Source organism: Geotrypetes seraphini, chromosome 1 (genome assembly GCF_902459505.1).
Source record: "Geotrypetes seraphini chromosome 1, aGeoSer1.1, whole genome shotgun sequence".
NCBI classification, from domain to species: domain Eukaryota; kingdom Metazoa; phylum Chordata; class Amphibia; order Gymnophiona; family Dermophiidae; genus Geotrypetes; species Geotrypetes seraphini.
The window spans coordinates 475,829,925-475,843,411 of NC_047084.1; the positions used below are offsets into that span (position 1 = coordinate 475,829,925).

The window sequence follows — 13,487 nt, forward strand, 5'->3', positions numbered from 1 at the left end:
ACACCCAAGACACTCACTATTTGTACTTATTTTGTGTCCTTGCTGGGGTGATGTGTTCATCATCGGTCTTGTTAAATTTTTAATGCAGGTGTTGATACCCTAATGCAGGGGTGTCCAATGTCAGTCCTCGAGGGCCACAATCCAGTCGGGTTTTCAGGATTTCCCCAATGAATCTGCATGAGATCTATTAGCATACAATGAAAGCAGTGCATGCAAATAGACCTCATGTATATTCATTGGGGAAATCCTGAAAATCCGACTGGACTGCGGCCCTCGAGGACCGACATTGGACACCCCTGCCCTAATGCATCTATGCGGTGCTATACATAATTTTAGGAAGAGCACTAACTTATAGCCCTTTGTTAGTCATAATTTTAAAATTCTGGCAGAAAAGAGGCTGGAAACTTTGAGAGGGAAGGAGAAGGCATTTGAAAGGAAGAGAGAAGGTATTTGTGACCAAAAGACTTTCCTGCCAAAATTCAAATTTGTGACCAACAGACTTTCCTGCCTCAATCACCTCAAGCCCCAACCAATCGGGTTTGAGGACCCACTATATATAAAGACAAACTGCAGACCTCACAGCACACATCTGTTCTACCTAGCCAGACACAGCAAGAGCCGGACAACTGCAACAGTCATGATGCCAGCCGTGGAAGCCTAAGAGAACTTAAACATATATGTTGATATTAAACATAAGATCATCAATAACCCTATCTTTCCCCTTCCCCAGACCCTACTCTCAACATTGGGCCCCCTAATACATCCACACTCCTAAATGTTATCAATGATCATGACACTTTTCATCTAATGTGACTTTCTATGCCATTCTAGAAGAGTCTCTCCATTGTAAACAGCTGTTCCAAATTTTATGAACAGACTGTATTTGTCCATTTTTCATTGCTGTGAGTGTCATCATAAGGGAAATAAAATCTAATTTTCTCAAAAGCCATTCATTGTTCGGACTTTGTTTTTGCTTCCAATGAGATGCTTTCATCAGTTTTCCAGCTGTAAACCAGGAATATTCTAATGTTTGTTGCGCCTTAGAAACTTTATGAGGTAAACAATATTTTGCTTCTTGTGGGTATACCATCCAAGTAGTGGATGTGTACAATTGAAACAGAATTCTCCAAAAACCTTGTATTATAATAATGTCCATCAAATATGATAATCTCCCAGTTCACTGCATTCCTTTCAACACTGATTAATGGATAAGTAGGGTCACTTATACATGTGAAGAAATGATTTTACTATGTATACTTAAAAGTGACACCACTTATGCTTATAAGTGGTGGGTTTCCAATCCTGCATGTGCTTGGAGAGCTTATTAAAGAACACTTCTCTGAGACTCAAACTTTTTGCAAAGGTGAGTCCCTTCAGTTGAAGAGATGCAAGGAGGTCTTAGTAGTATTTGTGTTTTCATAGTTCTGTGTTCTGTAGCATGAAGCCTTTATAGAGTCAGATATATTGGGAAACTGTCCCGGTTTGTGTTTTTATTTCTCAAGGGTGCAATTATATTGTCAAGAAACAGAACTTGGGTTAGTCTGAATTGGATGCTTATGAATGGCAACTGAGATGATCTGACCTTTTCTCCCCTGAAATTTCCAGAATAACCTGTTTGCTCATTGGCTTGTAGTAACTCCAGCCTTTAGAATCTAATTAATTACAGGAAGCTGGGAATAATCATGCAGCTGAATCTCTTCTTGTTAATTCAAGTAATCTGTGGGTAAAAATGGTTACACACTGGATTTAGTGTTCTACCCTATGTAGTTGAGTGGCATTACTGCAGTCCAAATTAGCTTTTTTTTTTTTTTTTTTTTAATGAATCAGGTGTCTTGCATGAGAGCTAGGGAGTGGGGATGGTTCTGTAGACAGGGAAAGCTAACAGAACATAAGCCAGTCTAAATTGTAACAGTTTGGTTAAATCAGGAGCTCTGCAAAACCCTGACACTCAAATTGAAATCTTCCAAATACGCTCTACTGTGAACCTCAAAGACAAGACTGACCAAGTTGGTGGAACAACTAGTAAGGAAAGGGCACCAGGGTAATGAAGATCATAGTGTAGTTCTTCTGAGCAGGGACCATCTATAAAATTTCAAAATATACAGCGCTGCATACTCCTTTCAGCACTATGGGCTACTTTTATGAAGGTGTGCTAGCATTTTTAGCGCACGCACTGGATTAGCGTGCTATAGTACACGCTAGCAAAAAAAACTACCACCTGCTCAAGAGGAGGCGGCTAGCGCGTGTTAAGGCCCTAACGCACCATCGTAAAATGAGCCCTATATAAGTGATAAATAGTAGTAATAGTATCTACAGCTCATTCTTTTTTTAATCAAATAACTTTATTTTCTTTTGATAACTTACAACATCATGACAGCAACCAGCAATTAAACAGCTACAAAATTTATACTGAAATAACCACAAAATGTTTCAAATCATAAATTAAACAAAAAGAAAAATGTAATATTTCATCAAAACATTTATAACCCGCTTTCAACCAAAGTGGCTCACAATTTGCATGCACAGTTTTAATCGTATACAGTTAAAACAGACAAAGGCAAGGCGAAGTTTAAAGACACTATACCATATTCATCATAAAAAGGAGTATATAATTTGAACTAATAGCATTGATGAAAAACGCCTGTGCAAAGAGGTAAGTTTTGAGGAGTTTCTGAATTGCAGCAAAAGTACCATCACAAACAGAAAGTCTCATAGAAAAAGAACAATGCATATTAAATCAAACAGTATCCAACATTTAACAGTACTAAGAAATAAAGAAGATCCTAAAAACAGAGCAATAACCATAACATGGAAAGAGAAGAGTAAAGTAGAAGGGAGATGTATGTTAATAAACTAAAAAAAATTAGGAGATATATCATCATGGAAGAACTGATATAAATTAATCATGTAAGAAAATAAAATTCATATCAAATTGTGGTTAAAAAAATTAATGTAAGAATGGTGTCTGAGAATGTGTATATTCCTTGAATTACAAAATTAGAAAGAGGATTAGAAGCATTTGGATGCAGTTGAGACAGGAATAGTGGAGACTGTACAACCCTGAGTTACGTTTTGGAGTGTTTCAAACTGAGCTTTCTAAAATTCTGGAACTATAGGTCATACTTTGATATATGAAGATAGTATATTGGCTGCTATTGCAAAACTGCTGGCAAATGAAGCCACTCCAGTGTTAACTGCATTGGTGAGAGTAACCTCAGAACTAAAACCTGCTGCTATGAGCTCTGTCCCTAAAAAGGGGGATGGCAAAGTAGAAAGTGGTATTGCGTTGCCCTGTTCTGAATTTGCCATTCGTGGCTAAACATCTTAAAAAATTGGTTTCATATCAGCTTTTGGATCATTTGGAATTGGTCCAGCCCATTTAGGATTTGGATAAACTGTAGTATGGAGATGCTATATCTGGCTATGGTGTGAGAGTTGATCAGGGATGGGGTACTTAACGATCATAATTGGATTTATCTACAGGATTTTTTTGTTTTTTATGTTTAAATGATTTTTATTGAACAAATAATGGAAGATACACTCAACCAAAAAGTACCCCGGTTCCACCAATGCATTTATGATGTTCAATAGAGTACAAAAAGATCCCCAATTCAACCCCTCCCCTATCCCTTTCATGCGTCGGCAAGGTATTGCTGGCTAGCCAATTATTGAAATGCAATAATGAAATGTAATAATACAAACAAGTCATCCAAACTGGTATACTGCCTTCCTTCCCCCTCACTCCCATTACAGTGCCTCAAGAACAAACCAGTATACGGGGGACAGCACATTATGTACATACAGAGAATCTCCCCAAATGCCAACCCCCAAGTGAAATCATACTGAGGAAAACTATCTCCCCTTACTAGCATCCACAACCACCTTCCCTACCTCCTCCATGAAACAGATCCTAACCACCCCAGCCCTTAAATCCTAGGAAGAGTGACAGGAAATCCAAAAGACAACATGGAACTATAGTGTGGAGCTAAAATTGAAAGAGAGAGAGAAAAAAATGACTTACTGAAACAGGTACCCAAGAGCTTAGGACACAGAGAACAAGAGATCTCCCAACTAATACAAAATGTGCTCCCTAATTCTCGGATGCAACATGTGTATGTATGCCCTCCATATTGGCAAAGAGCGTTTTTTATACATTTAAATTAAATGTCAACTGCAAATTTCTAAGTTCCATCAGCAGGAGTTCATGGAGTTTGTTCTTCCACTTCCAAAAAGAGGGGGCATTGGGTTTTCTTCCCCACTATGTGTCTGCATCACACAAATTCTAGGGCCTTTCCCATATACTCCTAAGGCTGACTCAATAATATTACCCCCCCCCTCCTCCCGGGCATGGAACTTCCTCCAAAAAGCAGCAATAGGGACACTCCTCTACAACACGTGGATTAGGGCGTTTGTCTCAATGCAACATTTTGGACACGGCTCGAAAAAGAATTCTATATTGGCATTCCCTCAACTCAGTGGAACCAACGTAATGTGGAATGGAACGTATCCAAGTAAAAAGATTTTTAGGCAAGATTACATAAGTCAAGTCTGCACTCCAGTGAGCAGCCAAATCGGAGAGGTCTGTCTTGAGCAGTTTTCAAGATCTTCCAACTTACTCTCTAAATCCACAATCCGGCATTGCAATGCTTTTGTCGGGCTCTCCGATGACTGCTGCTTATCCTCCAGATCACTAACAGGTTGTTGCAGCTGGTCTACTTCAAGATCCATACTGTCCAATCTTTCGTGGGTAGCCTTGACCCTATTGTAGAGTGCCTGTGGGGGTTTTTTATCCAGGGCTGCTTCAACTGCTGCCGTTACTTCGGCCATCCAAGTTGAGCAGACTGAAGGGCCCGGCGATGTAGAGGGCTCTGCCATCTTGCTGTTCAAGGGCTATGATTTCTCCCTCCTTCCATTGGGCTTTGAATGACATATAAAGCAGAATTTTGCCCCTCAGTCCACTCAGCAGGTACTGTGCCTCTAAAGACAACGGCAGCAGCGATAAGGCTTTGAAGTTCTCGGGAGGTTTATAGCTGATTTATCAGGGGAAACAAGGAGCTCAGCATTTGCTCCTTCTCACTGCGCCACGTGATTCTATCTGCAGCATTTAATACCATTCATATGATCTAGTAAAATGAATTGGTTTGTTCTAACCCCCACCCCAATAAATTTCCTGTTAGAAAAAGGAATTAGCCATTTAAAATAAATTTGCACATGTGCACTCACTGCCACCCATTTTGTAGGCAGCAAGGCCTCACGTGTTATTCCTTCATTAACTAGTGTGCAGTAATGTAGCCCACTCTAACCCGTCTCCTAAATAATGTAAACATGTTTTGTGTATGCAGTTAGCACGTACATATTTGGCACTTACTGCAGGATACCTGAGTGTGTCCTGTGATACGCCATTAGTCTAATGCAGCTTAGTGAAAGGAGCCCTCAATTGGGACTTCTTTTTCTGCAGTTCTGCCATGACAATGACCTAAAACATACCAGTAAATCTACCAAGGAGTGGCTGAAAACTAAGAATTGGAGAGCCCTGGAATGGCTGAGTCAAAGCCCTGATCTTAATACCATTAAGATGCTATGGGGTGATTTGAAACGGGTTTGTACGTGCAAGAAACCCCTCAAACATCTCACAGCTGAAAGAATTCTGCATTGAGTAGGCCAAACTTTCCTCAGATCGATGTCAGAGACTGGTAGATGGCTACAAGAAGCGTCTCACTGCAGTTATTTCAGCCAAAGGGGGTAACACTACCTATTAGGGTGTAGGGTGTCCTAATTTATTCCTCAGAATACACATTTTTGTTTCATGAGTAAATCAAGGAAATTTTTTGTTGTTTACCTGCAATTACATCACTTTCTTTTCCAAAGATTTGACATCGATATGTGAACATTTCTTAAGAGAGAACTGAATATTTCATGGGGTGTCCTAATTTTTTCACATGACTGTAACAGTGGGGAGGCTTTTAAAACTGTTGGAGAACAAGAATCTAAGGAATAATAGATGGTCTAATGGTGAAGCGGGGCAGGATTGATCTTCTTATGCTCCTGCCCCATGCAGAGTCACAATCAAAAATGGCTGCCGTGAGATCCCCCTGCAGTCTTGCGATACTGTGGGAACTCATGGCAGCCATTTTTGATCGCAGTCTGTACGGGGCAGGAGTGTAGGAAGCTCGCTCCTGCCCTGCTTCACGGCTAGATCACCAGGCTTTAAAGGCAAGATGTGGAGAAGGCCGGGAGGTAGGAGGGAAGCAGAGTGGTTTAGAGACTTGCAAATAACTGAATTCACAAATCTTAAACCTGCGAATGTAGAAGAGGGAGTATAATACTTCTGTACAAGGAACACACAGAACACAAAGAGATTGTACATCACTTAATCTGTAGACCTAGAGGCCCCAGTGCAGTAAACTGTGCTACCTCTTTAATGCAGCAGTTTACACCAAATTTTCCTATGCTAAATGGATTCCTGATTACTTAAATATTAGCATAGGAAAACCAGCATAAAAGCACTGCGCTAAAGAGTAGCATAGTGCGCATGCAAAACACATGTAAATAACTGATTTAAAAAATTGTTCTAGAAGTTAAAAAAAAGATAAAATATAGCGCAGTTTTTTTTTTGTTTTGTTTTTACTCTTCTAACTCTAAGGGCTCCTTTTCCGAAGGTGCGCTAGCGTTTTTAGCGCACGCACCGGATTAGCGTGCGCTAGCCGAAAAACTACTGCCTGCTCAAGAGGAGGTGGTAGCGGCTAGCGCGTGGGGCATTTTAGCACGCGCTATTCTGCGCGTTAGGGCCCTAACGCGCCTTCGTAAAAGGAGCCCTAAATCTTTTGTCCAGTTCACAGCAGGAGTGTAAAGATGCAGCACAGGAGTAGAAAGATCCTCTGAAGTGAAGTGTGGCACTTTACCTTAGAACAGATCATCCAAGATTTCTAGTGGCTCATGTACACACCACCTACCTCTCAGTCGGGAGGCAGAAGCGATGCAGTCAGCTTCTAGCATGGTAGCACTTGCCCCCATGCACTGGCACGTACCACTACTGTTCAGGCTGCCAAAGAAAGGAGTGCCATTTGGGAAGCATTTGCAGACTGACTCTAAATGGTGCATCCCGATGAAAGATGACAGTGCTGGAGGTAGGAAGTAAGGGGACATCTCATAAGGACTGTTATTTTTAGCTTGGAGTTTTAATTGAGCAGAACAAAACTGCTTTGTTCTCTCACCTTTCTCTGTTGTTCGCCAGAGGCATGATTCTCATATGCCTAGAATTGTTGTGAAGGTGAATTTTCCTTGGTATGTGTTCTTATGTTTACTGAAATAAAGAATTTAAATAAATGAAGCTGCTTTCAACTCTTAATTCCCACTCTCACTGTCAGATACCTATATCCATCGTATCATTCCTTCTGCTAGAAACTGCCCAACCCTGAGATGTCCTGTCTGTCCAAATTAGATTGTAAGCTCTTCTGCGCAGGGACAGTCTATTGAATATTAAATGTACAGTGCTGCATACACCTTTCAGTGCTATAGAAATGATAAATAGTAGCAGTAGCAGTAAATGGGGTGGTACAATTGCTTAGTGTTTGTTTTCTTGCATTATGAGGGCGGAGTATGCAACTGGGTGTATTTTATTATTTTTGAGGGCTAACAATTGGTGTAATGTTTACACAAAGTGTATTGTTCCATTAGTTTTCTGTACAACTAGGTGGGATATTTTGTATCAGAAAATTATTAGTCAGAAGCTGCAGATCTGTTCTGTTCTGCTCCTACCTTCCCTGGGTTGCAAAACTTGGTTGTAGCAATCAAGATTTGGTAGACAGAATTATTCAACCAAATATTTTGAGAGCTCTTGAAGGACACAGCTAATTTTGATTTACTAAGTGAAAGATTCAATGTGTTTGGCTTATATTGGATAGCTGTGTGCATTTTTGGGCGGTAAAGGGTCATTGATTTGATATACTACCTTTCTGTGTTAAACCCAAAGTGGTTTATTTATTATATACAAGTACTTTCTCTATCCCTAGTGGGCTCACAGTTTTAAGTTTAGGTGACTTGCCCAGAGTCACAAGGAGGCACAGTGGAAATCAAACCCAGTTCCCCAGGTTCTCAGCCTGTTGCACTAACCATTAGGCTATGCCTCCACTGTTAGTCAGGCAGAGATCTTTGGACTGGTAGAACACGTGAGGCAAAAGGCCTGGTGTGACTGCTCTCTGCTATTCAGGTCACTGGCTCTTTTATCATCTATGACTGATGGCCGGCACTAGCTCCTTGCACGTGGATAAATCTGAGGACTCCCAATTCAGCAAATAGGATGCTGCAGTTCAAGTTCCGCCCTTGAATGGCAGAAGCTCCAAACAAAAGGGGAAAGCTCATGGAGTTCTTTCCAGTTCCTCCATACGTGTATAGCTGTATCGTCTCTGTATGTGTTTGATTTGAGGATAGGATGGCAATTGGTGCGGGTGATGGTATCAGGGGGGACAAACTGAGTTTAAAATGGGCCAGATCAGACTAGGGTGTTCTGGGGAAATGAGACCCCTTCGCCCCCCCTCCCCCCCCAAAAAAGAAAAGGCTCAGAGTATTTCTATGAGAGTGTGTGCCTTGACTCCCTGAGGTTGTGGGTTCAAATCCCGCACTGCTCCATGTGAACCTGGGCAAGTCACTTAATCCCCATTGTTGGTCGCTCAGCGATCCGCTCTCGTTGCCTGCTCTCCAGCCCCAGTGCTGCTGCTAGCGGGTCGCCACCAGATGCAAAGGTGCTCTGCTCTCAGGTACATTAGATGGAGTGGGAGCCCACCGGGACAGTTAGGGAAAAGGCTTGAGTACCTGAATAATTTGTAATCCGCATAGAATTGTAGGATATGCGGAATATAACAGTTGCAGTATTGAAACATCCATGCACAAAAAGGGTTTGGCAAGAATTCCATGATCCATGCTCACCCTCTAGTATATTTCAGTGCTTTTTAAGCGTATCATGTAAACTGCTTAGATTTGTAGATCTATAGCATATAAGAAATTTTTTAATTAAATTAAAATTAAACTTGATAGTCTTCTTCTGCTTTCTTAGTCTCCTGTTATTTCAGGCTTCATGGAAAGACGTCACCATGTCCAGCTGCCTGTCCAGATCCCCCCTCCCCCCCTACCTTTACAGTATCTAACTTCTTTTATAACATCACCTGTTGAAACACTGGACTCTGCTTCACTCAAGATGAGGGCCGACTCCATCCCAATATGAAGTCACTAGCCTTTGCCTTGGATGAAGCTTGCTCCACTTAATTGGCAGTCTTCATGATTGTAAGTGAGAACATGAAGACTGCCAATCAAGTGGAGCAAGCTTCATCCAAGGCAAGGCAAATCATAGATTGTATTCGCAGGAGTTTCGTCAGCCGTAAGCCTGATGTCATTATGCCATTGTATAGATCCATGGTGAGACCCCATCTGGAGTACTGTGTGCAGTTCTGGAGACCGCATTACCGCAAGGATGTGCAGAGACTTGAGTCAGTCCAAAGAATGGCTCCAGGATGGTCTCGGGACTCAAGGATCTCCCGTACGAGGAACGGCTGGATAAATTAAAGCTATACTCACTCGAGGAACGCAGAGAGAGGGGTGACATGATCGAGATATTCAAGTATCTCACGGGCCGCATCGAGGTGGAAGAAGATATCTTCTTTTTCAAGGGTCCAGCGACAACAAGGGGGCATCCGTGGAAAATCAGGGGCGGGAAACTGCACGGGGACACCAGGAAATTATTTTTTACTGAAAGGGTGGTTGATTGCTGGAATAGTCTTCCACTTCAGGTGATTGAGGCCAGCAGCGTGCCTGATTTTAAGGCCAAATGGGATAGACACGTGGGATCTATTCAAAGTAGATGGGGAGGGTCATTGGGGTGGGCAGACTAGATGGGCCGTGGCCCTTATCTGCCGTCTATTTCTATGTTTCTATGGATTAGGCTGGAGTTGGCACTCATCTTGAATGAATGATGGTGGGGTCTTCATGGTCAAACCGACAATGTTTATGTTTATTAAAATTTGATAGTCGGCCAAATCTTACAGTTCTCAGCAGTTTTCTATAACAGTAAAAGTCAGTGAAAAGAATGCCATAAAATAATAGGAAAGTGATTTTTAAAAAATCACAATCATGCAGTACAGACACCCCTCCCCCTTCTCTATTCTAACTACTGTTATGACATAACTTCTCTTTGAACTTTTGGAGTCTGCATCACTCATCTAGAAAGTGCTCTTCATTAGCCAGGAGAATAAGTGATCTCTAAGCACTGGTAACCCATGAACTGCACTTGCATTTTCATCCCAAATTCTATTCGAGATATTGAATCCAAATATTCGAGATATTGAACCCTTCATTCTCTCCAAAACCTCATAACAGTCTATACAAGAAAGCTCTCCAAACCCTGGACTGCAAGTTAGCCTTTGCTCACTATCTTAAAAGAATTGAATCGGTCAACTTTGTCTTCTTTGACCCAAAAGAACTGGCAAACCAGATACCAAAAGAACTCTGACAAATTGGCAATCAACCTGCATGAATATGCAAGTACTTCCTTGAACACTTAAAAGTTGCACTAAATTAAATCCAATGCAGCTGCTGCAGGTTTCCCAAAGTTTGTATCCATGGATAGTATTTATAAAGCAAGGACCTGGTCCTGACTTCGTGCCTTTTATCTCGTACTACTGCTTGGACCAATCCACAGTAAAGGGTCGTGCCTTTGGTTAAGCTATGCTAGTCTATCTGCCTATATTATGGGCAACTCTTGCACTTTTTTGGTTCAGAGTTCTCATAAATATGTGTGGGATTCAATCTTGCTTACTGATGGAAAAGGCATTGTTGCTCAGCTGCAGCAAGTGTTTTTCACAGAAGACAGAGATTGTTCAGCCACACAATCCCTTCTACCTCCCTGAGAGTTCCTTCATTTTGGGGCGGTAAGTGCACCAGTTGCTCGACTTTACATTTGATTCAGAAATCTAGAAGAGCAGTTCTGTCAATCCTGCTGTCTATAGAAAACATAGGGGAGAATGTGGTGCAGTGGTTAAAGCTACAGCCTCGGCACCCTGAGGTTGTGGGTTCAAACCTACGTTGTTCCTTGTGACCCTGGGCAAGTCACTTAATCCCTTAGGTGCATTAGATAGGTTGTGAGCCTGCTTGGACAGACATGGAAAAATGCTTGAGTACCTGAATAAATTCAGGTCCACCAATCTGAGCTCCCCTGGGGGAATGGTGAAGAAAAAAAATTGTTAGAAAAAGTATTGTTGCTCACTTGTAACAGTGAATCTTTATATTTAGGGCTTCATATTTAACGTGATTAATGTATTAAATGTTTAATATGCATTAAAACCTTTAACACACATTAATGCAGATCCGCTTACCGCCTCAGATCCGCTTACCGCCTCAGATCTGCGTTGTTGCTGCTGTAGTCTAGTATATTCCTTGAGTCCCTCTCTCCCTCTGACCTTTTATAGGCTGTCGGCAGTGCTAGCAATTAAGAAAGCTAACGTAACTTTCTGTTCCAGTGTAGCAGAGACTCTGAGACACTGGAGCCGGCTAGCCTGCTGGTAGTGCTCTGTTTTAATCACTAGCACTGCTGGCAGACTTTGAGAGGGAGGGCCTCCGACATGTCTCTAGATTGTGACGGTAAGGGGGAAGGAGGAGGAGGGAGATACTGGACTATGGGGGAGGAAGAAAGAGATACTGGACCATGGGGGGGGGGGAGGATAGAGAGATACCGGCCAATGCAGGGGGAAGGAGGAGGAGAGATACCAGACGTTGGGGAGAGGGGGAGAATTCAGGAATTAGGAATGCAGGAAGATCTGCCAAGGAAAGGAAGAAAGATCGTGGAACCCGGGGGGGAAGGAGAGGGTTCAGAAGCACAGGAATATTTTCTGGGTGAAAGAGTTACAGACTGGAGGGGTGGGGGTAGGGTGATATATGAGAGAGTCAGATTTTGGAAATAGGGATGGAAAAAAACAAGGGAGATGGTGACAGAGGAGGAAAAAAGAGAAAGGGTCATTAGAGTGGTAGGGAAGAAAGAGAGAACATCATGTAAAGGGAGGGAGATGATGGCAGGGAAGGGAACAGATAGAAACTAGACAGATTTTGGGAGAAAAATCGATTGTGAAAGATGGATGTAGAGCAGGAAATAAAGAGGAAAAAAGGAGAGTAAATAGACAGGATGCTCTTGAAATAGAGTTCAAAGGACAGGAAAGCAGAACCAGAGATGTGGAACAAGATGATTAGAAAGATAAAATAAAAAATGAAAGGAGTGGAAAAGCCACAAAAACTAGGATGAGAGCAAAAGTCCAAAATAAAATCACTTTATTAAAATCTCTACATAAAAAATGAAGCAGCAAAATCCAAATGAATGGATGTATTAAGGACCCAACGGACCCTGTTTCGGCAACCTATACCTTCACCAGGAGTCCTTAATAAAAGGAAGACATATAGGTTGTATTAAATAATCTAGTTCAGTTTTTATTGTTCAAGAAGCAACAGTGTTGGATATTTTTATTTTATATATTAGGGTGTATATGTGGGACATGCATACATACCGTATTTTTCGCTCTATAAGACGCACCTGACCATACGACGCACCTACCTAAACAGGAGGAAAAAACAAGAAAAAAAAATACATGCCATAAAGGATAGAGAGCCACTTCATGCATTTGGGTGATCCTAATTTAAGTTAGATTCAAGCCATCAGCTCTTAGAAATATGATTGACACCAACCAAAAAGCTTGTAGTATTTAAAAGAACAGGCAGACCTTGTTATAAATCTAGCAGGACTACAAAATGTGCCCTCTATAGCTATAGGAATGATCTGACTCATAGGTGCCTCTCTACTCAGGTCTTTTATGAAAGTGGGCCCCAAAAGAAAATGCTTGAGAGCTGGTGTTGTAATTAACCTGGTCCTATTATTTCCTTAATGTTAGTGCAAAATGGGATATTCTGCGTAAAATGCAGAAAAATTGGAGTTCTGCAAATACTTTTATAACCAACTCCAGTGTATGGGCAGGCAGATTGAATTGTTTATTGTTTATTCAGATTTTTGATTAAACGCTTTATCGATACTACAAAGCGTTGTACAAAATTTTATATAACATTAAAACAAAATTAACGATTAAGACATATCTTTATAAAAAATTTTACTGTACTGACGGCAATTACATACAGGGTAATTAAGGGCCTAAAGGCTCCTAAACACAATTGGGATAGGGGGGGGAGAAATACAATTGATATAGAAAATGTGAGAAACATTCAATGAGAAATAAGGAAAAATAAAATAAGAAGGAAGTGAGAAGGAGGAATCCAAGGAAGAACATAAGAATATAAAACATAAGAAGTACCTCTGCTGGGTCAGACCAGAGGTCCATCGCTGCCCAGCAGTCCACTCGCGCAGCGGCCCAACAGGTCTAGGACCTGTGTAGTAGTCCTCTATCTGTACCCCTCTATCCCCTTTTCATTCAGAAAATTGTCCAATCCCTTCTTGAACCCTA

The 13,487-nt window shown here is 41.4% G+C and overlaps 1 protein-coding gene across 8 annotated transcripts in view; it reads left to right on the plus strand.

Annotated features, from left to right (window-relative positions):
• Window positions 1-13,487, plus strand: part of KANK1 (KN motif and ankyrin repeat domains 1) — a 384,339-nt gene that overhangs the window by 134,280 nt on the left and 236,572 nt on the right. The gene's annotated exons all lie outside the window — the stretch shown is intronic.